We start from the raw sequence: 22,450 nt of genomic DNA on the forward strand, positions 1-22,450 counted from the left end.
TACTCTACACACACACACACACACACACACACACACACACACACACACACATTTTCTGTTCCTGTCTGTCTTTCTCTGTCTCTCTCTGTTTTTCCTTCTTTCTCCAAACACTTAGCTGATAGACAAAACAGTTGAAACGCTGTGCCCAGAAAAGTGACTTTTTGATTTGAAAATAATAATATTGATAAATATACTGCATTACTTGCTTAATAAACTCCAATGACTTCCTACTATCTGTAGCATAAAATATAAAGCCCTCTGTCTGACACTTTAAGCCCTTTATAACCTCGCCCTTTCTTGTTTTTCTGACTTTATTGCCCATTAATTCCTTTCCTTCTTGCTGTGTGCTCCAGCCTCAGTTGCTCTTCCTCATACATCTTAGGAAATCTGCTGCCCTCATGTTTTTGTACTCTCTGTTCCCCATCCTTCCTCTCCTCCATCATCAGAATCTTTAGTTTCTCTAAAAGTCAGCTACTCACTACCTTATACATGAAGTCTTTTCTGATTCCTAAAGCTGCTAGTGCCTTTCCCCACCCCCTGTGATTAAAAAAAATCTACTTTGTGTAGACTTCTATATGTATAGGTTGCCTGTTCAAGTTGGGCTATAAGATCATTGAGAGCAGGGATTATTTTTGTTTTTTGTTTTTTTTGTTTCACCAACATCTACCTACTCACTGGAGCTCAATAAATTCTTATTCACTGATTAATCTGCCATGAAGGGAAGCAAAGGGTGGTCTTTAGGATATAATTTAAACTAATTTCATTTAAAATAATTTTGCTTTCTCAGGTTTTCTGTTTGGAACTTCCACTAAATTACTGTTATTGTCTTTTGGCTTGTTAGCTGTTTCAGTTGGTTTTTGACCTTCATAACACCTACCATAGAGCCTTCTTTGTTCATAATTCATTCTTTTTTTTTTTTTTTTTCCTGAGGCAGTTGGGATTGAGTGACTTGTCCTGAGTCACATAACTGGTAAACCAGATTTGAATTCAGGTCCTCCTGATTTTAGGTGCCATATTTTATTCATTATATCCCCAACTGCACCATAATTCTTTCAAGGCTCCATGACTCTCTTGGTCTGGATATACCTTTTTCTGTGCTTTAAGTCACAACCCATCCATTGTTTAATGCTGATCTTTATAAGTTGAAGGAGCATTGATTTGGAGATAGGAAGGACCTTAGATCTCATCTAATTTCCCCTCCTTCATTTTACAGATAAGAAAACAGAGTTAATGACTTCTCTAAAATCATTTAGGCAATAAATCTCACAATTGGAATCTGAACTTGAATCCTATCCCTTGTTGATCCTCATCGCTGGGATGTTATTTGATAACCATTTTCTATGGGCAGCCTTATGATGAGGAGCTAGGCTGGTTTTTGCATGATGGCCTTTTAGTTGGTAACAGGACCTGCCTGAATTGCTGCATCTCTGACCAAATCTTGGGAACTCATTGCACACCATTATAAGGAAGTGACAGGGCTGTAGTAGAGACTATGTGTGTAGGAGATACTGAATGTCTATGGATTGGATAGCACAGTGGTAGAGAGGTAAACTAGTATCAAGGTATGGGGAAAGTAGAGGGCCATGTGCAAAGAATAGCAAGTAATTCAGCATTGTGGATTGTAGATTACATGAAAAGAAGGAGATCACAAAGGTAAGAAGGGGGCCAGGTTGTGAAGAGCTGGAAATACCAAGCAAAGGACGTTATATCTGATCCTGAAGTTTATTGAGGAGGAGAGTGATTTGTCAGTCCTTTGTTTTTAGGAAAATCATTTTTGCAGCCGAGTGGAGGATTGATTGAAATTGAGAGGGGTGGAAAAAAAAAAGGAGATATATTAGATTCTTGTTTTGATAGTCTAGGGGAAAGAAGAAGAAAATCGCAAACTTCTCTAGTATCTTTGCCAAGAAAACCCCAAATTGGATTATAGAGAGTTGGACATGACTGAAAAAAAACCGAACAGCAACAACAACAAAGGGAGAAGGTGATGAGGGTCTAAGCTAGGGTGGTAGCTATGTACTTGCAGAGATAGTGATGGATACAAAAGATGCTGTGAAGGCAAAAACAATAAGATTTGTCAACAGATCAAATGTGTGGTATTAATGAGAGTAAGGAGTAGGATAACCTCTTCACTGAGGCATGTCTGGGTGAGTGAAAGGATAGTGGTGTCCTTGGTACTAAAGAGGAAGTTCGGAAGAGAAGATTTTTGCAGAAATAAAATGAGTTCTGCTTCAAACATGGAATGATTATGGGAATCCAGTTCAGTTTAGTACGGAGGCAGTTTATGACGCAAGAATGTGGCTCATAGGAGAGAGTAGGGATATGTATGGAAATGAACAATGAATCCACAGAGCTAATAAATTGAGATAGAATAGAGTGAAAAGAAAAGGCCCAGGGAAGAGCATTGAGCACATTCATAGTTAGTAGCTAAAGAAATGGCAAAAGAGACAAAAGAGTATTCAGAAATATAGGAAAAACAGGAGAGAGCAGTGTCATGAAAACTTAAAAGAAAGAAGATTTAAAAACTCACTAGATAATGGTTAACTAGTAATATGATGTTGAGTAGAAACTGGTTAGAATTAACTTAAAGATTAAATTTTCATGTCAAGAGAGAAGAGACACTTCAAAGTTTTTCTAAACCTGATCGCCCTATTGGACAGTTTCAAGTTGACTAAAGTGATCTACTCTCTATTTGTCATAGTCTAACCTGTTGTTTAAATTCTCTCTTTTCATAAATCCTTCTCAGCCCATCTTGAAGAATTTCCCCTTACTGCTGAGTCTTTTAATCTTATTTTTAACTTAATTTAGAAATTAATCACGTCCTTTATTGTGGAAGGAATACTGGACTTGGGGGTTATAAATAGGAATTTGGGCTTTACATGTTTGATTTACAGCAAGTCCCTTTGCCTCTTTGTGCTTCAGTTTTTTCTTTCCTTGCTAAAATTGATGGGGAATTTCATAAAGCTTTTGCATAAATAAGGAAATACTAGATATTTTTAAAGAAAAAGGAAGGAAACACTTTATTAAGCTTCTGTCAAGTACTGACCCTATGCCAAGCACTTTACATTAGTATCTTACTTGATCCTTGCAGCAATCCTGAGAGTTAGGTGATATTATCCCCATTTCGCAGATAATATACCTGAGGTAGACAAAGTAAGTGACTTGCTTAGGACCAAATAACTACTAAGTATCTGAGACTAAGTTCTAACTCAGAGTCTTTTGGACTCTAGTGATCTATATACTCCTGGATTTTAAGCAAGGTTTCTTTGTCAGTTTCCTGTGCTTTAAGATACAAAAAGAGGATTGAATTATTCTCCAGGAAACATTGTCTCCTCCCCTTCTCTTCAGAAATGGGTGCCCCTGTTCTAGGCTTGATGTTTCATATGGATATCACTGCTTATCCTTTGTTTCAAGTATGTCTTGGCCTTTTACGGTTATGATTTTAATATTATTTAAACCTGTTTTTTAAGTATTCAATTAATGCCTAGTCCTGCTGCTTTACCATTTGTGGCCTAAACAGAACAGTGTTAATTATAAACTTAGCTAATTATAAACCCTAGATGGTAATGATTTAGAATTCTCTCTCTCCCTCTGCTCTTCTTTCTATGAAGTTGAAAATGTCTCCATAATAGAGTCCAGGTGATTTTGTGTTTGCTACATTTTTTTGACCGCCAGGGTTTTTCCTTTGTGGATAAACCTTTTTCTGCTTAATCTCTGAATTAATATTCCATTTGCTTCTGGGCACTGTTCAGGATTATTGTTGATAATTTATTTGATTATATCAAACTTACTTCATAAGATCTTATCATTTAGAGCTGGAAGGGATCTTGGAGGTCATCTGTTTCACTAGGATTTAAGAGGACAATCTCAGAAAACAGACCAGATTATTATTTCAGCTAACACTTTTTATTTTCTCATTTATTTTGCTAGTCTAAAACCCCCAAGGAAATTTAATGATCTTTCTTCTAATACATGGTCTAAGATTCTATGCATACATAATTTTCTTCTCCAGAACTTACTTTCAGTGGGAAAGACAAAATACTACACTTATTTGACAATAATACTCTCCAGCAGAAGGTAGTATGTGATTTTTTCCCCCAGGATGTCTGTGTAGAGAGGCTGGACCATGAATCAGGGAGCCCTAATCAGAGATGAGGCCTTAGGGTAAGACAGATAAAAGATAAGAGTCTTGGTTGTAAGAGCTGCCAACTCCTGAGCATGACCTTCACAGTGGGTACCAGCCTCTCAGTTCCTCCTGGGAGCCTCTGGATGAGTTCTGGGGCAGATGCCACTGGAGTTCTCATTGGATTTCTTGATCATTATTTTGTCTGCTGTGAACTTCAAGATTTTGCTGGAATACTCTTGCCAGGCTGGTACCTTGTCTGCTGTTCAGGTAACCATCTTGATAGATTGTTCTTAAATCCATACTTATATATTAAAAAATTCTGAGTAGACCAGCTTATAAGGAGTTAAAGTTTAGTTTAGTTAAGTAGTGGGAAGTATGCTGGGTAGCGTATGAAGAGTTCTTTAATAATGGAATAAGCTGTTTAGGTGTCATCATTGAGATGGCTAGTGACTAAGAGCACTGAACTTGTGGTCAGAAAAACCAGTGTTTGACTTCCAACTCAGATTATCACTTGCTGTGTGACCCTGGGCAAATCCACTATGATCTTTGAGCTTCAGTTTTCTCATCTATAAAATTAGAATAATAACCTTTGTCTCACTGGGATGTGAGAAACAAATGAAATAATCCTTTATAACCCTTAAAGCACTATATATTCACTATTATTATTTACAAAAATAATTATTATTCTCCTGAACTTAATGGAAAGTCATTTAGAGTGTTTAGTGGGTAATAAAGCAATCAAAACATTGTATTAGATAAACTAATCTGTTTAAAGAAATGGCATAGGGAGAGGCTAAATGCAAGGAATCCAGTTACAAGACTTTTCATTTGATTCTTCTTTCGGTGTCTCTGGGCAATAAAGTCATTGAGTCTTGAAATATGGTGGAAAGGGAAAGAATCACACTTGGTCGTAAGACTGGAAGAAGAGTTTGACTGGATTAAGGGAGTGATTTGATGAAGAGGAACCAATCAAGGACGACTTAGATTTTGTATTTAGATGACTAAAAAAACTGCTACTATTAAAAAGAGATGCCAAGAGGAAAACCTTGTTTAAGGGATATGGGAAGGGGAGCAATAAGATTTTGGATCTCTTGAATTTGAAATACTTACAGGACATCCTGATGGAAATATTAAGATGCTGAACCAAAAAATCAACAAGGTCATAGTTATAAAAAAAAGAATGGACCTTAAATTATCTAATCTAGTTACTCCATTTATAAATGAGAAAACTGAAGACCAGAGAGTTTAAGTCATTTGTCCTTCATAAAGATGATCTCTAAAGTCTTTTTCTCTAGTGTGCTGTGACTATTTAATGGGAAGAGCTGGAGGTAAAGATCTAGGAGTTGTCTACTGAGTTACCAAGCCCTATATCTGTTGTTTCTTTGACAGTCTCTTGTATATGCCTTTTCTATTACCACTACTTTGATGTAGAACTTCCTACTACATTTAATGTTCTTTTCAGTGATGTAATAAAAAGCATAAAAAACTTTTGAAAAACAAGTCTGGATTTGAAAGCTTTAGGAAAGTATCAGGGTGATTTCTAGATTTGAATCATTTAAATGTATGTAGCTTATAGTTGAGTCTGTCGGAGTGAAGGAGAATTCTGAGAGTGAAGAGAGAAAACAAGAGTAGATGAAAAGAACCTTGGGGGAATGTTCCCATTTACAGAATGTAGAAAAAGACCTGATGAAGGAGCTAGAGGAGTACTAGAAGTAAAAAGAGAGGCACAGAAGGAAAAAAGAGGCTGGAATACTACTTCTCAGAGATGGTATAATGGGGATTTCTTTTGGGTATGGATTGGACTAAATTACAGCTGGGTTTTCTCCCAGTACTCAGATTCTGTGAATGTATGAGGCCCAAAGGGAAAGAGATTTAAAGAGAATTTAAGGTGCCTAAGTTGCCTTCTGAGAAGCTGTTCCAAAAATCATTAGATTTGGAGATGAGAGGTTAGTGAGCTATTGGAATTGTTTCAGTAGAATCATGAAGAGCAGAAGCCAGCTTGTAGGGGGTTAGGGAGAGAGGGGGTGATGAAGAAGTAGAGTCAGTTTGTGAAAAGAGATGTAGTAGCAGCTTCAGAGAAGCTGCCCTCCCAATCCCCATCCCCAAGATAAAACATTAGAAGAAAGTCAATGGAGAGGGAATCTTAAGATGATTAAAATTTAGAGGAGGTAGGAAGGAATTAGTAGAGGGAGACAGTGCTTGGTAGAAAAATTATTTTTGAATGTGTAAAAAGGACAGTTCTTTCTCTGAGGAGAAAAGAAAAAGAAAGAAGAGACGTCCTTTGAAATGAAGGTAAGAAATATTGGACCTTATGTTGTCAGGTTTTTAATTTAATTTTATTTTTTTCAGGAAACTAGAAATGAGGTGATCAATTGAGAGATAGAGACATGCAGAAAGAGACAAAGAGAGGAAAAAAAATTTAAGAATGTGTGGTGATAGGATTTGAGGCTTCAAGAGGATGATGTTTTAGTATCTTGTCTCTGCAACTAATTTCTAAACTCCCTAGTGACAGAGGCAATGAATTTCATATTTTGTAGTTAGATCCCGTGCCTCCTAGCATGGCATTTAGCATAAAGTAGCACTCAGTAGATATTTATAGAAGACCTCTTAAAATTAGACTAATTTTCCTTATACAGTACTACAGAGAAATAGATGTTGAATTTTTTTCATGAGGATACTATGTTAAGGAAGTCTATTTCTGGAAAACATTTCTAATATGGTCAATTGTGTGTGTGTGTCAGTGTCTGCATGTCTCTGTGTCTGTGTGTGTATTTTTTAACCTAATTTTCTATTTTCATTAACAAGTAGATTGGGGATTGCATGGGGTATTTTGTTGATTCATCTCTGGGTTACAGAGTGACTCTCATACAGTTGTTTCATCTATTAAATCCCCTCCCTTATATTTTTGTTTGTTTAGGTAATTTCATGAATGTCTATTTGAAGATTTCTGTCTCTTTTTAAAATAATGTCCTGGGTTTGATAATATTTGTGTGTATAATGTGATGCTATGTACACCTAATGCACATATAGTTTATGAATCAAAAATGGAATAGTACCTTGGGGAAAATGTTTTCCTATTTATTTTTAATACATTAAATGTTTCGTTTAAAGTTCAACTTTCTTCCAACAGCTAGAAGAGCTATATACCTTACTCCATATAGAAGAGAATCATAGCTATTACTCCCTCCCAGAATTTTAGGAGCAGCTCATCAGAAAGGCATTCACAGGAATCAAATTCAAGTCATGGTCTCTGTATAAAATGATACATTATTTTTTCAGTTTACTACAGTTGACTGAAGTGACCAGAATGAATACACAAATTATTTAATTCCTCTAGTAGGACACAATAGTCTCTTAAAAGAACAACAAGAAAGACTAATGATGTGAGAACTCTGCCAATTAATATGGATTTTGAACAAAACATAGGAAGGTTTGCATGGCCAGTCCTTAGGGTGTTTCTTGCTTATTTTTATTTTTGACAAATGAATGTATATCAGTTTCCAAGACCATAAAATATGTCTTGTGTCAAATAGACAGATGGCACCTTTAGCTAACAGAGTAGTTATTGGTAGGAGAGAATTCTGCACAAGTGGGATGGCTATGGCCCCCCTGGAAAGGATTCCAATTCAGACGTAATCTTTTCTTATCACAGAATCACAGAATTAGAGCTGGAAAGGACCCCGCAGGTCATCAGATTCAATCCTTGTGTTTTACAGTATGGACAGTGAAGAGCTTGTGATCTACCCAGATTTACTCAGGTAGTAAGCATCAGAAATAGAATTTGAACTCGGGTCTTCTTATTTCAAAACTAGCATTTTTCATTGAACCACACAGCCTCTCAAGATTGATGCCTGGAAGTATTTATTTACTCAGTTAATTAATTGATCAGTCCATTTATTTGCACCACAAAAATATCTTCTTTTTTCATTGAGAACATAATTAAGAAAAGGGTACATTGTAAAAGAAAAGGGAGCACTGGAATTTAAGAAGGTTATTCTAAAATAACCCTCAATGACTGATGACTTGAAGTTTCACAAGGGTTACATTTTGGCTCAGTGTGATAAACTTTCTAGTAATTACAGATTGCTCAAATAAAAGGAGCTATCGTTCTAAAGTATGGAACGGGACTCTCATCCCTCTAAGTGCTAAAGCAGAAACAGAAGTATTTGGCATATATATTCTAGAAGGTGGCTTTCCATTGGGAAGGATGTTGAAATAGATGATTCTTTGAACTTGATAGTGTGTCACTGCCCAGTTTATGGAAGTATTATGGTTTCCTGATTGAACTTGACAAGCATCTGGGAACAATATCTATTCATAGCATATTAGATGAGGGATTAGAATTAAAATAGAATCAGAAAGAACTTAGAAGCACTGTGGTTTTAATTAAAAAAAAAGGCAACATTGAAAATATTGCTGATATATTGTTTTGACACATCAGCTACAACAAAACACTCAGAGGATCCTCTTTTGCAAAAACTATATTCCCTGAAAACACTTAAGCAAACCTGCCTGGCAGTGTAACTGAGACTGGTGTGTGCCACTTTTCAATTTCGTAGCATACTATATTTAGAAATAATTTTTATGGATATCTTTTGTTTTTTACATCATCTTTGTTTTTGAATTTATCCTTTATTCTTATCCTGAAATGCAACATTTGAAACAAAATTTTTAAAAGAGGGCGGGAAGCATTTCAGCCAAACCAACGAATTTGCCAATGATATCTGACAGTATATGCAGTATTTCACACCCATAGCATCTCATTTCTGCAAAAAAGAGGAGGGGAAGTGGGCTTTTTTCAGCTTTCCCACCTCTAGATGTAAAATTGGCTATTGTAATTCCACAGTGTTCAGTTTTACTGTTCTGTTTATACTTTCATAGTTATTGTGTATATATTGCTTTTCTGCTTACCTCACTTTTAGAATTCTGATTGACTATCCCTTAATTATATTAGTATATGAATCTCCCTCTGAGAAAAATTCTTCCTCCTTGTTTTCAGATGAGGTAAATAGTAAAGAGAGCTGGAGGCTCTAAATATCCTCCTCCATGTGGAAAAGAATCATAACTATTACCCTGTCCAATAATTTTAGGACCAATTCAAAGAGGTAGTCATAGGATTCAGAGTCGTCATGGTCTACATAAAGTCATGCAGCCAACTAAAGTGTCTTGAATGAATACAGAAATTACACTGAGTCTGTTTTGTGGAAGGCATGGTGGAACATGTTGCTCAGCTATTGAGTGAGAATCGCCCAGAGGATTCTTTTTGTTGGAGTTTAAGAGGAAATTTACTTCAGTAGAATCCTACTTAATTATTTGACTTTGATATTAAGGAATTATAACCTTGGATCATTTCAAAGATGTGACATCTGGGTTCATTTTAAAAATCTGGTTTTCTCTGACAGCGTTAAATATGGTGGGGAAAAAAGAGACTTTGCTATTAGTACCAACCAGCATATAATTAATAAAGATATTGGTGCTGGAGGGTAGGATTGTGCCTTGTCCTTTGAGAAGAGAGCATGATTTCATCCAGACTTGATGCAACAACATCAGAAGCACACATCACATTCTCAGTTAGCCGTTATTTATTTATTTTTTTAAATTAAGCCAGTTTCAATGTAGTAGAATGGTATTTCCTGTTTCAAATGATGTTGCATACTATACTGTTGGAAGCAACATCTGTATATCCTAGATTTATGCTTATATATACAACTGGATGAAATTTCCCTTTAAATTTTGTCAAAAAGCTAGTCATTTGAATCCCATTCCTCACAGTAATTCACCGAGTCTGTAATCTCATTATTAAATGTCATTCTTTCCTGTGGTTCAGATCATAGCCTGTCTATATCTTCCCTTCTTATGCAGTTCTTGCATGTGTACACTGGTAAATTCTCTATGAGGAAGGAACCCACTGAACATGTCTTCCCATACCCTTCTTGATTCTGTGCAGATACTTAAAGGGCAGTTTCATGATTATCTTTTGCTCTTGCCATTTCTTTTTCTGATCATATATTACTCTTAAAATATTTTTAAAATATATATACTCTGATCCTACTTAGTTTTTCTTGGACAATGTGCTGCATGTAACATTCATATCCATCATGCATTTTACTTTTGCTCATAAATGAAAACCATAATAACTCCAAAAAGTTTAGTCTGAATATCCACACACAGAAAACCAGATGGATACAAAGGGCCTCTTGCCTATACTCTCACTAGTTAGTTGAGTAGTTCACAGAGCTGGTTTCTTAGTCCATATTGGACAGACATTGAACTGTGTATAGAAATAAAAAGGAGTAGGAGAGTGATCAGGACTGTGTTTGGCAAATTGGGGAGTACTTTTCACCTATTATAGTTTTTATTTATTTTCAACGTTCTTTTAAAATTTTGAGTTCCAATTTCTTTCCCTCCCTCCTATCTTTTCCACACCCAATAAAAATGCAAGCAATAATGTATTAATTATGTATGTGAAATCATGCAAAAATATTTTCTTATTAATCATTTCACAAAAAAGGAATAAAAATAAAGGGAGAAAACTATACTTCACTGAGTTTGCACTCAGAATTTATCAGTTATTTCTCTGGAGATTGTAACGTGCTCTCCTGGCAGTTACAATTACTAGTCTGTCCTAGACCCACCAGAGTACCTTTGACCACTGTCCTTTGCAGTGTGAACTCTACCCGGCTCGCCTCCTCTGAGGCCTTCTAAGGTCTCTGGCCACAATCTCTTGAATCTATAGCTTAATAACCGGTAGCGCACTCAAGAACAATCACGTGTAATCTTAAAAGCCTTTATTATACCTATTCACATAATGCCCTGACTGATGCCCTGACTTGTTGGTTCCTGAGTGAACACCTGGTCAGAAGACCCATGTGTTCACTACCAAAACCCTTACCTCTTTTGGCTACCCATCTTGGCTTGGCCACCCAGGCTAGGGAGCCAGGGTGAAGAACGCCAGATTAAAGAGGACCGCCTGCTGCCTGCAGTGGGCTTACATAGGGCCTGTGAGGTCACACACACAGCCAATCAGCGAGAGAGTCACCCATTACGAAGCTATCTCAATATGGCCAGGATCCTGCCCAAGGGCAGTCCTAATATCCACAGAAATTACTTCCGGGCCTCAATCTCCCGATGCACCGTGCCCGCCCATTTAAAGGGCTCTTACAGGAGATGAGTGACCTTTTTCCTCATGAGTCCTTTTGGAATTTTCTTGGATCATTTTTTTTTTTTTTTTTTTTTGATCAGAGTATTTAAGACTCATGGAGACATCAAGAAACAATAAAACAAAATCGAATGACAAAGAGAAGAAAATGGGAATATCTCAGCAGAAAAACAACTGATCTTGAAAACACTCGGGAGGGAGATAATTTAATAATTATTCAGGAGAACAATCTACACAATAACAAAAATATACTAATGCCAACTATGATTGACTTAAATACTCTAGAATTTGAAGTTTGTGTTCAAGTTGGGCTCTGCTTACCTAGGGAAGTATTGCTTCAAGCTTTAGGGTTTTTTGTTATGCTATTTTCAGAGTTAATTCTGGGATTCTGTAAATTTTTGGTGTTTCCAAAATGATAGGTAATGTGATCTGGGGAAATATGTGGTTACTTCTCTCCTCATCTATGTTCATCTATTTAGTCAGGAAAGGCCTCTATTCCCTGCAGCTGCAACCATTAGCACTTTTCTTGGTGGTAGAATAGTGAGTGATCAGACCCCTTACTCCCTTGTGATTGACCAGAAGCCCTTCTCTCTTCCCTGGAAAGCAGCCCAGCCTGGTATATGGCCAATATAATGCCACTCAGCACAGTTTGCACCCAAAGGGACCTTACAATCTCTTTCTGACAAGTTGTCTGACCCCCTACTACTGTCTCTGGACAGAGAATTCTTGAAGCTTCTGTTGTAGCCATTTCCAAGGGCCATTGATGGATTGATGGTATCATTGCAGGATGTGCTCTGGATGCCCCCATCCTAATGTCAGAAACCTCTCTGCTGAGCTCCTAACTTGTCTCAGGCTGTTAAAATATCTAACCCTGACCTATTTCAGAGTCTGCCACTCCAGAATTCAGTTTGAGGCATTATTTAAAGTTTTTTGGAAGGGACTATGGGAAGAGTTTGGGTAGGTTGCTTTCTCTAATACTCTATCATAGTTCCTTTTGGGGAAAATAGTGATGTAGTTTTAATGAGCCCAGATTTTTCTAAAATGGAGTCTTTTGGTGAATCTGTAGGACTGTGAAGTTTAGAATATCACAGTCTGAAAAACTCATAATAGTCTAGGGTTGGGATTGCAAAGGTTATTTTATCAGTTATGCTGAATTCTCCTTTGAGAATTGTCTATTTGGCAGACTATGTAAATTGTTATAGTTGTCTTGTTCATAGTTTGTTGTGCCCCAATAGAAACATGAGGATTTCCAATGCAGCCTGTTATCCCTTTTGTAAGTTTCCCACTCTCAGTTCCAGTGTTGAGCATGAGACCAGTAAAGGAGGAAGTCTGAAGTACTCCATGCTCCCTTTATGCCCCAGTTTTGGTTTCACATCTTTTAAACACCTTGTGCTCTCCTAACTGGTCTACAGATAATACTTATTAAACCTCTCTCATGAATAAAGCACCAAACTAGGTCATTGGGGAGTGCAAAACAGTCTCTCCTTAATAAATTAAGATATGCCCTCTTTTTTTGCATTTAGCTCTCTTGCATTGAGCTATCTTTCAAACTAAATATATGGTGACTATGAATTTTGAAACTGAAAGGAATTTTATAGACTCTAGTTTTATCTTCTTATTCTAGAGAGAAGGGAACTGAAGCTTGTTATGTTAAGTGATTTGCTTAAAGTTCTGTAGGTGGTTGATGGGCAACAGAGGCCTTGAAAACTATTTCAGCCTTGGAGGAAGATTTGTTTGTCAACTCTACTGCTTACCTCTTTATGACAGTGGCTAAGTCACTTTTGAAGTAAGAAGCATGAGTATTTTCCCTAAATTCTATAAAAATAGGGAAAATACTTATGCTTCTTCATAGAATTTTGGGGATCCACTGAAATAATATTGTAGCATTTTATTTTTTCCAAACTATGCATAGTTTTCAATATTCACCTTTTCAAAACCTTGTCTTCCTAATTTTCTCTCACTCTCCTTCTCCCTCCTTCCCCAAGATAGCAAGCAATCCATTTCCACTGAGATATTGTATTTTAAACACTTGATAATGGTAAACACCATATGAGCTGGTGATTATTGTTATTGGCAAAGACGAGAACTGACATGAAATGTTCTGACTTTGAGTGTTGTCCCTTCTGGCATACTTTGCTTCTCATGATTCATTTCAATTTTAATTTTCCTCCTCTCTTTGGTTGTAGCATAATTAGAATATCTGGATATGAATCCTAGCCCTACGTTCTGTTTATCTTTATGACTTTAGGCAAATCAATTAGCCTTATTGGATCTCAGTTTCATCTCAGTTTCTTCATCTGTAAGATCAGAAGTTGGACTAGATGAAGGTCCCTGATGTTCTTCAAGCTGTATATCTTATGGATAGAACTAGAAATGTTTCTAGCTTCCTTTCTGGTCTCAGTCTTAACACATTTGTAAAATAGATTGAGAATTGTAGTCCCATAGGTGTAGGGCTGGCAAGAATTTTTACCTCATCTTCATTTCTGAATATGTCCCTTATTCATTCTTAGGAAACAAGGTATCCCTTGGAATGAAGGCTAAAAGAGAGAGAGGAGAAGGAAAGGGAAGGAGGAGAGAAAGAAAGGGGAAAGGGTGACAGACAGACAGACAGACAGAGAGACAGAGGCAGAGATAAAGAAATAGGGGGAAAGAGAAGGAGGGAGAGAAAAATAGACAGAGAGCAAATGAACTAACACAAGCGAGCAGTTTAGCAAACTTATCTTGTCAGCCATTTCCAAAAGCTCTTCAGTATTCCAACAGGCCACCTAGTCCCACCAGCTCATTTTCTAGTTAAGGAAATCCCTGAAGAGACCTCATTCTTGTTTGGTTTGAGTGCTCCCGCATTATATGAAGTTCTATCTCCATAGTTTGATAGTTCCAGGTCTGCTATTTGTTTGCCATGTGACTTTGGACAAACGTTCCTAGGTTCATATTTTTTCATCTGTGATGTAAGAGGGTTGGGCAAGTTGATTTTTGAGATTCTTTCTCAGTCCATATCTATCTGTGAATCAAGACTTTAGAATTTGTATAATCATAAGAATTCCATAAGTTCTTTTATTTTCAGTTTCCTCATTTATAAATTGGCTTTAATAAGATGTTTATTTCAGTCCTTTACTAAGGGCATTGTGTCTTAGCCTGTAGAGAGTTGCCCTGTTCTCAGAAAGACCCCCATTCATATTCTTCTGCTGATACATACTGGTTGTGTGACCCTGAATAAGTCATTTGACCTCTTAGTGATAGTGGGCAATTCTCTAAATCTCTGTTTCAAAAAAGATGCCAGACTGCATTAGTAGAGAAACTTTCTTATGCAGAGCTTCCTATGGTGGTAAAATCACAGGTCCAGTCCAAAAAAGAAAGTACTTAACTCATAGAGATCTTATGAGGATTGTTATTATAATTTTTTTTTTTTTTTTGCTGGGACAATTGGGTCTAAGTGACTTGCCCAGGTTTATAGAGTTTGAGCAAATGTTCTTCATGGAGAGATAAACTTTGTTATTGTTGTTCAGTGTTGTTCAATAACTCTTCATGACTCCATTTCAAGTTCTTGGCAAGGTACTTTGTAAGGTCACACAGCTAGGAAATATTAAGTGTCTGAGACCAGATTTGAACTCAGGTCCTCCTGACTTCAAGGCTGGTGCTGTATGCACTGCACCAACTAGCTGCCCCTAATTTTTATTTTTTAACATGTAACATACTTTAAAAATGTCAGTTGGAAGGAGGCAGTGTGGTCTCATGGATAGCTTGCTGGCCTCAGAATCAGGATAACTTGAATTGTAATCCTGCTTCTCACACTTGCTAGCTTTCTGGCTCTGGACAAATCACTTAACCCTCTCAGACTCTCTAGCGATCCCCTAGGATCATGTGAACTTTAGAGGCCATCTAGTGCAATCCCTTAACTTTACAGATGAGTAATTTGAGGTCTAGAATTGGCAAGGTCATTGTATCATTGACTTAGAGATATAAGAAAATTTGAGTGTAATTTTCTCATTTTATAGATGAGAAAACAATCTCAGAGAGATTGTCACAGGCCCAGGGTCATATAACTAGGTGGGAGAGGCTGAATTCAGATTCCTATCTGGATGCTTTTGAGTCCAGGTCCATAACTGGTCAGGTAAGATTTGAACCAAGGTTCTTTGAGACTGAAGCCATTTGGTGATAGCACCATGGCTACCTACATTTATTGTACCATGTTTATCTACTAAGTCACAAGTAAGTCATGAGTTGCAGGCCACATTAGTGGGTGATATTCCCACAATGGGAGTCTCCACTGATATTTCAGGTGCTTGCCTTGTTGCAGGAAGATGAGTTGTAGCCATTTCCTGTGGCAGATGTGATATATATATTATATAGCCTAAGCAGTAACCTACTATAAATAATTCACCTCTTATGAATAAGTGGTTAGTTTTAAAAAATGAATTTACTTACACTGGGTGTAGATTTACAGAGTTTGAGCAAATGTTCTTCATGAAGTTTCTTGGTGAGATAAATTTTATTGTTGTTCAATCAAGTCTGGCTCTTCTTGACTCCATTTCAGGTTCTTGGCAAGGTACTGGACTTGTTTATTGTTTCCTTTTCCAGCTCTTTTTATAGATGAGGAAACTGATGCAAAGAGGGTTAAGTTTCTTTCCCAGGGTGACACAACTAGAAAGTAGTCTGGGCCTAGATTTGAACTCAGCAAGATGAGTCTTACTGACTCCAAGCCTGGCACTCTAATTCATGTTGCCACCCACATGCCCCCGAGACATAAACTTCCCAACTAAACTGTTTTTCTTTCTTTAATAGGACTGAGTGATAGCCAGATCACCTATGATGGGGGCCTTCATTGGGATGAAAATGTTCTCTGTACTTTCGTGTGGGACTACAGACAAATCACTTCATGTCTCTATGCCAGAGCTTCCCTTTAAAGAGAGAGAGTGAGAGTCTGTGTGTGTGTGTGTGTGTGTGTGTGTGTGTGTGTGTGTGTGAGAGAGAGAGAGAGAGAGAGAGAGAGAGAGAGATGTCGAGTAAGATTCTCCATTTTTTTCTTGCCAGGTTTGTACTTTTTCCTCTGTGTATTCCAAGGGAGCTCTCCAGGATGTTAGAAATTTATTTAAATGCATTGCTGGGGAGTTGTCCTTGGCAGCGGTGCTCCTCCTGAGTGGTGACCCTGCCAAGGACCCCCAGCAGCTGGCCCTTTTCAGGAAAGGATTCTCCCAGCACCCAGCTGCAGCTGGGTCTGCTTAGCTTTTCTTTCTCTGCTAGAGCAGGTGCAGTTGTCTCAGACTTGAAGCCTGTAGCTGCTAAAAGCAACAGGCTGTGGACAAGGTGACTTCAGTCTGTGAAAGGAAAATTAAAAAGACTGTGGGGCTGATCAAGTGGATCAGTGGCCCTGGCCAGTAGAAGTCTTTTTAGGATTGGCCAGATTTTTTCAGATGGAGGATCAAATTGATTCCATTATTAGAAAAAAATCAAATTCATATTTGAAGGAATTGGTCAGAACATGTTTAGTCTGGATTTGCACAGGAATATTGCTTAGGACACTGACTTTTATTTAAGAGAAATTAATGATATGTCCCTCTCCTCCCCTTCTCCTTGACTGTGCATCATATGTAGAATTTAGTACAAAATAGGTACTCAATAATATTTCTTGATTTGCTTGTCTCATGCATTAAAAAAAATCCCTTTGTGCGGATAAGCAGGCTTGGATCTCTGGTGTGCTGCCCTTATGGACAGATCACTTTCTTCTCTGATCTTCAGTTTCCTCATCTTTAAAATGCAGGGGCTAGATGAAAATGATCTATCAGGTGATTTCTCATTTGTGATATTATGAATAACAATACTCCTGTAGATCACTGGGAATAGCTCCAGTGGAATCTTGTATATTTTGAAGAGAATACCTTTGAAATTCCCTCATCTTTGCTTTCCACTAATCTGTTTCCTGGTCTTCATTCATAATTCTTGCTAAAAATTCACTTCATTTCCTAAGGCTTTCTCTGCTTCATTTCTCTGATGCTACTACTTTTAGTCTAATCATTAGCAATCTAGGAAACTAGTGTTAAACTTAGAGATGGTGCTATTCCTTATCTTTGTGTTCTCTTTTATGAGCATTTTCCTCATATCTGGTTAGCCCCTGAAGAACAAAGAATATTTTTAACTTTTTCCCATTATCCCATAGTTTTTTGCTGAGTAAATTTCAATCATATCTGACTCTATGTGACTTTCTTGGCAAAGATACTGGAGGGATTTGCTATTTCCTTCTCCAGTTCATTTTATAGATGAGGAAACTGAGGCAAACAGGGTGAAGTGACTTGCCTAGAGGAGAAGTGTCTGAGACTGTATTTGAACTCAGAAAGATGAGTCTTCTGTATTCCAGCCTGGCTCATTATCCTTTGTGCAGAGTTAAGTCAGTGGTAATGACTTTTCTCAGCAAATAACAGACCTTGACCAATATTCATTTTCCTACTGGGAAGAATTCAGATCAGCATTACATCCCCACATCTAGCAGGAGCCTCTCAACAATAAAGGCTTTAACTGGTTGCCTTAAAATAATCCAAGTTCTTATATTTCTTTTACTGGGTAATGAGCTCTTTTTAAAGAAAAACCAAGGTTAATAAGGTAAGAAAGGGATGGAGCAATACTGTTCATTTTCTTTGCCATCTCATCAGTTATGGGTGGCATTTTAAACCACTCTGGCTCCAAGGGTGGGGAGATTTGGATCTGCTGATAATCAGTATGATATGGGGCCCATGACTTTCACTTCTCCAGGCTTCAGTTTTCTGGTCTGTAAAGTGGAGGGATTAGACTAAATGATATTTTATACTTTTGTGTTCTGAGTTCCAATGCTTTAGCCGGGGGGAGTTTAGGATGGAAGGCAGCTGTTTAGCCAGCTGAGAAGAGGAAAAAATGGGAAAAGCGAGGGTCTTGTATACAAAAGGCTTACCACCTGTTACTTAAGACTGTATCTGCTTCTTTTCCACAGGGCAGACTGAGTGTTTCAGAACTGACAAAAATTTCAGTATTTTCTCATGGTCTTAGGCTAAATGGGACAGTTATGATGAAGTATTTGGCATAGACTGAGTTTTGTTCTCCCTACCTTACCTCTCTATCCTATTTATTGATTCCAAGGTCATTGAGATAGTTAGTGATAGAGCCTGGATTTAAACCTGTTCCTTCTGACCCAAAATCTAGTTCTCTTCATTCTAAGCCCCATTGGTTGTTTTGTGCCAAAATAACAAAAGATAATTTCCATTTTAGCCAATTAAATCTAGTTAATAAACAGCAGAGTCAGTGAAACCCTATTCCCCTATAGTAATTTAATAAAAATGTTTCCCTCTCCTCCTCCTCCCTTTCCCCAACCCCCCAGATTTGAAGTTGTTGGTAAAGACCTGGATTTGGCCTTTAGGACTCCTGTGTCAGACTGCCTGGGGTCCACCCACTCAGACATCCGAGGAGCTAGTGTGTGGGTGATCCTTAACCTTTGTTTCTGCTTCTCAGAAATAGGAGCTGAGCCAATTAGTCTGGTTCTTCTCTCTTTGTCTGCCAGCTTCTTGCTCTTTCTCTTTATCTGAAAAACATATAATTCTGGATTGATCTTGTTCTCTTTTCTTTATCTGGAGATTAGATACTTCTTTGTATTATTTGACCTACTGTTCCCCATCATTATTGATTATTTTAGGTAATTGGCTAAAATGAGGAAAGACATTTATTTAATTAAAAAAAAAACAGTTGCTTGCTGTATATTATGCACTTTGGTAGGCAATAAGGATACAAAGTCAAAATTGAAATGGTCATATTATCATAGATTCAGGGCTGAAAGTGCCTTTGGAGGCAACCAAGTTCAACTTTCTCATTTTTACAAATGAAATTAAGGTCTCAAAAGGGGAAATGTCTGAGAAGAGGATCTGAATTACTTTTCTTCCACATCCAGCACCCTGGACAATTCCATCTGCACCACCTAACTGTCCTCAAGGAGATTACATTCCTTTTGGAGCTTTAAATTGGTTAGAGAAGCTGGACAGAGATGACCTTAAAACAATGGTGGGAATAACTAGAGAAGGTCCATGCAACTGTTCTTTTGTCTGGGACCTAGTGTTTCTTAAACTTCTTTTGCTTTTCAGAATTTGTCATTGTTTACTTGTTCAGTTTTGTCTGACTTCATGATATATGTCAGATTTTCTTGGCAAAGATACTGGAATGGTTGCTATTAACTTCTCCAGTGGATTAAATCAAATAAAAGTTAAATGACTTGCTCAGAGTCTCACAGTTCACTGCTCATCTCAGACAGCTTAGCCCATTTTTGGACCGCCCAGTTCTGATGTGGAGTTGGCATGGAGTATGTTGCTTTTTGCTTCTTTCTTCTTTTAAAAATTTTTTCATTTGGGTTTTTTTGAGTATATTGCTTCTTTAATTCCATTTATTATTCTATGTCCAATGTTTTACAAACCAAACAAAAAAGTCTGATCTCTCTTCCACAAGATTACCTTTTGGAAGTTGGAAGAAAGCATTTATGGTCTGTCTTCAAACCCAGCTGTTTGTTGATTGACATAGCCTTACCATACTAGGTGCCCTCCTTCATGTTTCACCTTTTCATCATACTTCCTAAAATTTGGTACCCAGAACTGAATATAATATCAATTTTAGGAAGGGAATGTGGAAAAATCCAGTTCAACTTAAAAAAACAAAACAAAACAAAACAAAACAAAAACTAATAAATGAACAAGCTGTGGTCCTGCCTGGTTGTTTGCCTCTAGAATGGAATATTATAGAACTCTCATTCTATCCACCTCAGACACTATACATCTATCTATTAATCATACAGTCTAAGATGCCTGTATGCCTTTCTTTTTAGTGTTCTTTTTACATCAAGAATTGTTTTCTAGTTGTTTTTCCACAATCCTATATCTGTTCTTTATAACCCCAAAATATAACTTTGGATGTTACAATTAAATGTAATTTCATTAGTTTCACTATACCATTCCAACGTCTCATGATCTTTTTGCATCTTGGTAATGTTATACAGCGTATAAATTATGTCTCTCTGCTAAGTGGTGTCATAGGCAGAGCTTGGGACCTGGAGTTAGGTAGCTCTGACTCCAAATCCAGCCTCAGATACAGACACTTGCGGTGTACACCTGAGCAAGTCACTTAACTTCTGTCTGCCTCATTTTCTTCAAATATAAGACAGCATCTACCTGCTAGGATTATTGTGAGGATAAAATGAGATAATATTTGCAAGGTGCTTTGTAAACTTTAATGTGATATATAGATATTAGTGATGATAGTGATGATTTTGATGATGATGATGATGATGATGATGATGATGATGATGATAATGTAGTAATAGATTTATGACTAGAAGGGGTCTTAGAGGTTATGGACATAGTCAAACTGTCCCTCTCACACCTCTTTTCCCTGTTTTATAGTTGAAATTGAGACACAGAGATTAAAGCACTTGCTCAAAGTTACACAGTATCTACAGTAGCATTAATGCCAACACAAGTCTTCCTGACTCCTAAATTTAGGCCCTATTCCCTCTACTACACTGTGTCTCCTTTGATAGAGATTTTCTTTCCCTAAGTCATTGATAAAAAATTATTGAACAGAACAAGGACCAATGACAAAGGCCTATAGTACTCCGTCAGTAACTCCTTCTCAGGTTGTCTTAATCAATACTTCTTGAGTTCCTCCATTAGCATAACTATGCTGTCATAAATTTTACCTCCTTTGATATTATTGTTGATATCATGAAAGATATGATATCATGAAGGCTTGCCAAAGCTATACTAAAATCTAGGCATGCTGTATACACAGCATTCTAACCTAGTAACCCTATCAAGAAAAGGAAATGGGTTTAGGCTGGTGAACTAAACACAGTGATGGCAGTTTCTAAGTGCTCACAAGCTATCACTTTAATAATTTATTCTAGAATTTTATCAGGTACTTTCTGGCCTTTAGTTTGACCTTCCTCCTTTTGAAAAATGGGATGTTTGCCTAACTGTAGCCCTGTGGGTACCACTCTATCTCTTCAGCTGTTACTAAGGGTGTATTCGAAACCAAAATATATTTCTCTGTGCTAGCATCCAGGCCAGGTGATTTGACTTTATTAAAGGAAGCTAGATGCTTTTTAACTGTCTCATATCTTTTGGCTTTCCATTTATTCAGCCATTTTCCTTCTCTTTTTTCCATTATAAAAATAAGTTGTGGGGCAGCTAGTTGGTGTAGTGGATAGTGCACCAGTCTTGAAGTCTGGAGAATTTGAGATCAATTCTGGCCTCAGACACTCAACACTTCCTAGCTGTGTGACCCTGAGCAAATCACTTAACCTCAATTGCCTTAGCCAAAATAAAATATCATTTAGCTTTTGCTTTTAAATTTCCAACATTTCCCAATACCTCTCTTCCCTCCCTTCTAAGAGAACTATCCCTTATAATAGAATAATAAAGGGGAAAAATAATAGTTGAGCCAGTCTGACTAACATATCAACAGAGTCTGATATTTTATGCAGTTTTCCACAATCATAATCCTTTTTCTTTGGAAAGAAAGGGGGAATTATGGCTTCTCTTATCTCTTCTTTGGGTACAAATTTAGCCCTCATTTCTTAGTATTCAGCTTAAGTAGTTTTGTTACTCTTTACATTTATGTTGTTGTTATTGTGTTTTCACAATTTTGTTTACTTCCCTATGTATTAGTGCATGTAAGTCTTTCCATCCTTGCCTATCTTTATCATGGTTTCCAGCAATATTCCATTACCTTCATGGTTGTTTAGCTATTCCCCTATTGATAGGCATTAATTTGTTTCCACTTCTTTGTTCTTTGTTCCATCCTTTTAAATCTGAAAATCATTTTCCTTGGTAGAGAAAACGAACAACATAGCAGCTCTTTTATGTCTCACCTCTTCATTATTGTTTTCTTATCTGTCAGTTATTCACTGATTCAGTTATTCAGCTCCTTGCTTTCTATAGGGGTTACCTCGCTTGTGAAGCTTTTCTTGGTGCCCCTATTTATTAGCTTAATTTTAAAAATTAAACCCCGCCAACAACCACAAAATGTTTTTTCATAAGTTTGTCCTTAATTTTTTTTTGTTGCCTTGTCTGTATGTATGCTGTTGATTGTAAATTGAATGTTAAATGTGAATTGGCTGAGGAGACTGTTCAGTTTTGTTTTTGTACCCTCAGAACCTAGCAGCAATA

The 22,450-nt window shown here is 37.2% G+C and overlaps 1 protein-coding gene across 2 annotated transcripts in view; it reads left to right on the forward strand.

The window, feature by feature from the left end:
* CCNY (cyclin Y) overlaps positions 1–22,450 on the forward strand; it is a 256,186-nt gene that overhangs the window by 44,068 nt on the left and 189,668 nt on the right. The gene's annotated exons all lie outside the window — the stretch shown is intronic.

The sequence above is a fragment of the Sminthopsis crassicaudata genome, chromosome 5 (assembly GCF_048593235.1).
Source record: "Sminthopsis crassicaudata isolate SCR6 chromosome 5, ASM4859323v1, whole genome shotgun sequence".
Lineage (NCBI taxonomy): Eukaryota > Metazoa > Chordata > Mammalia > Dasyuromorphia > Dasyuridae > Sminthopsis > Sminthopsis crassicaudata.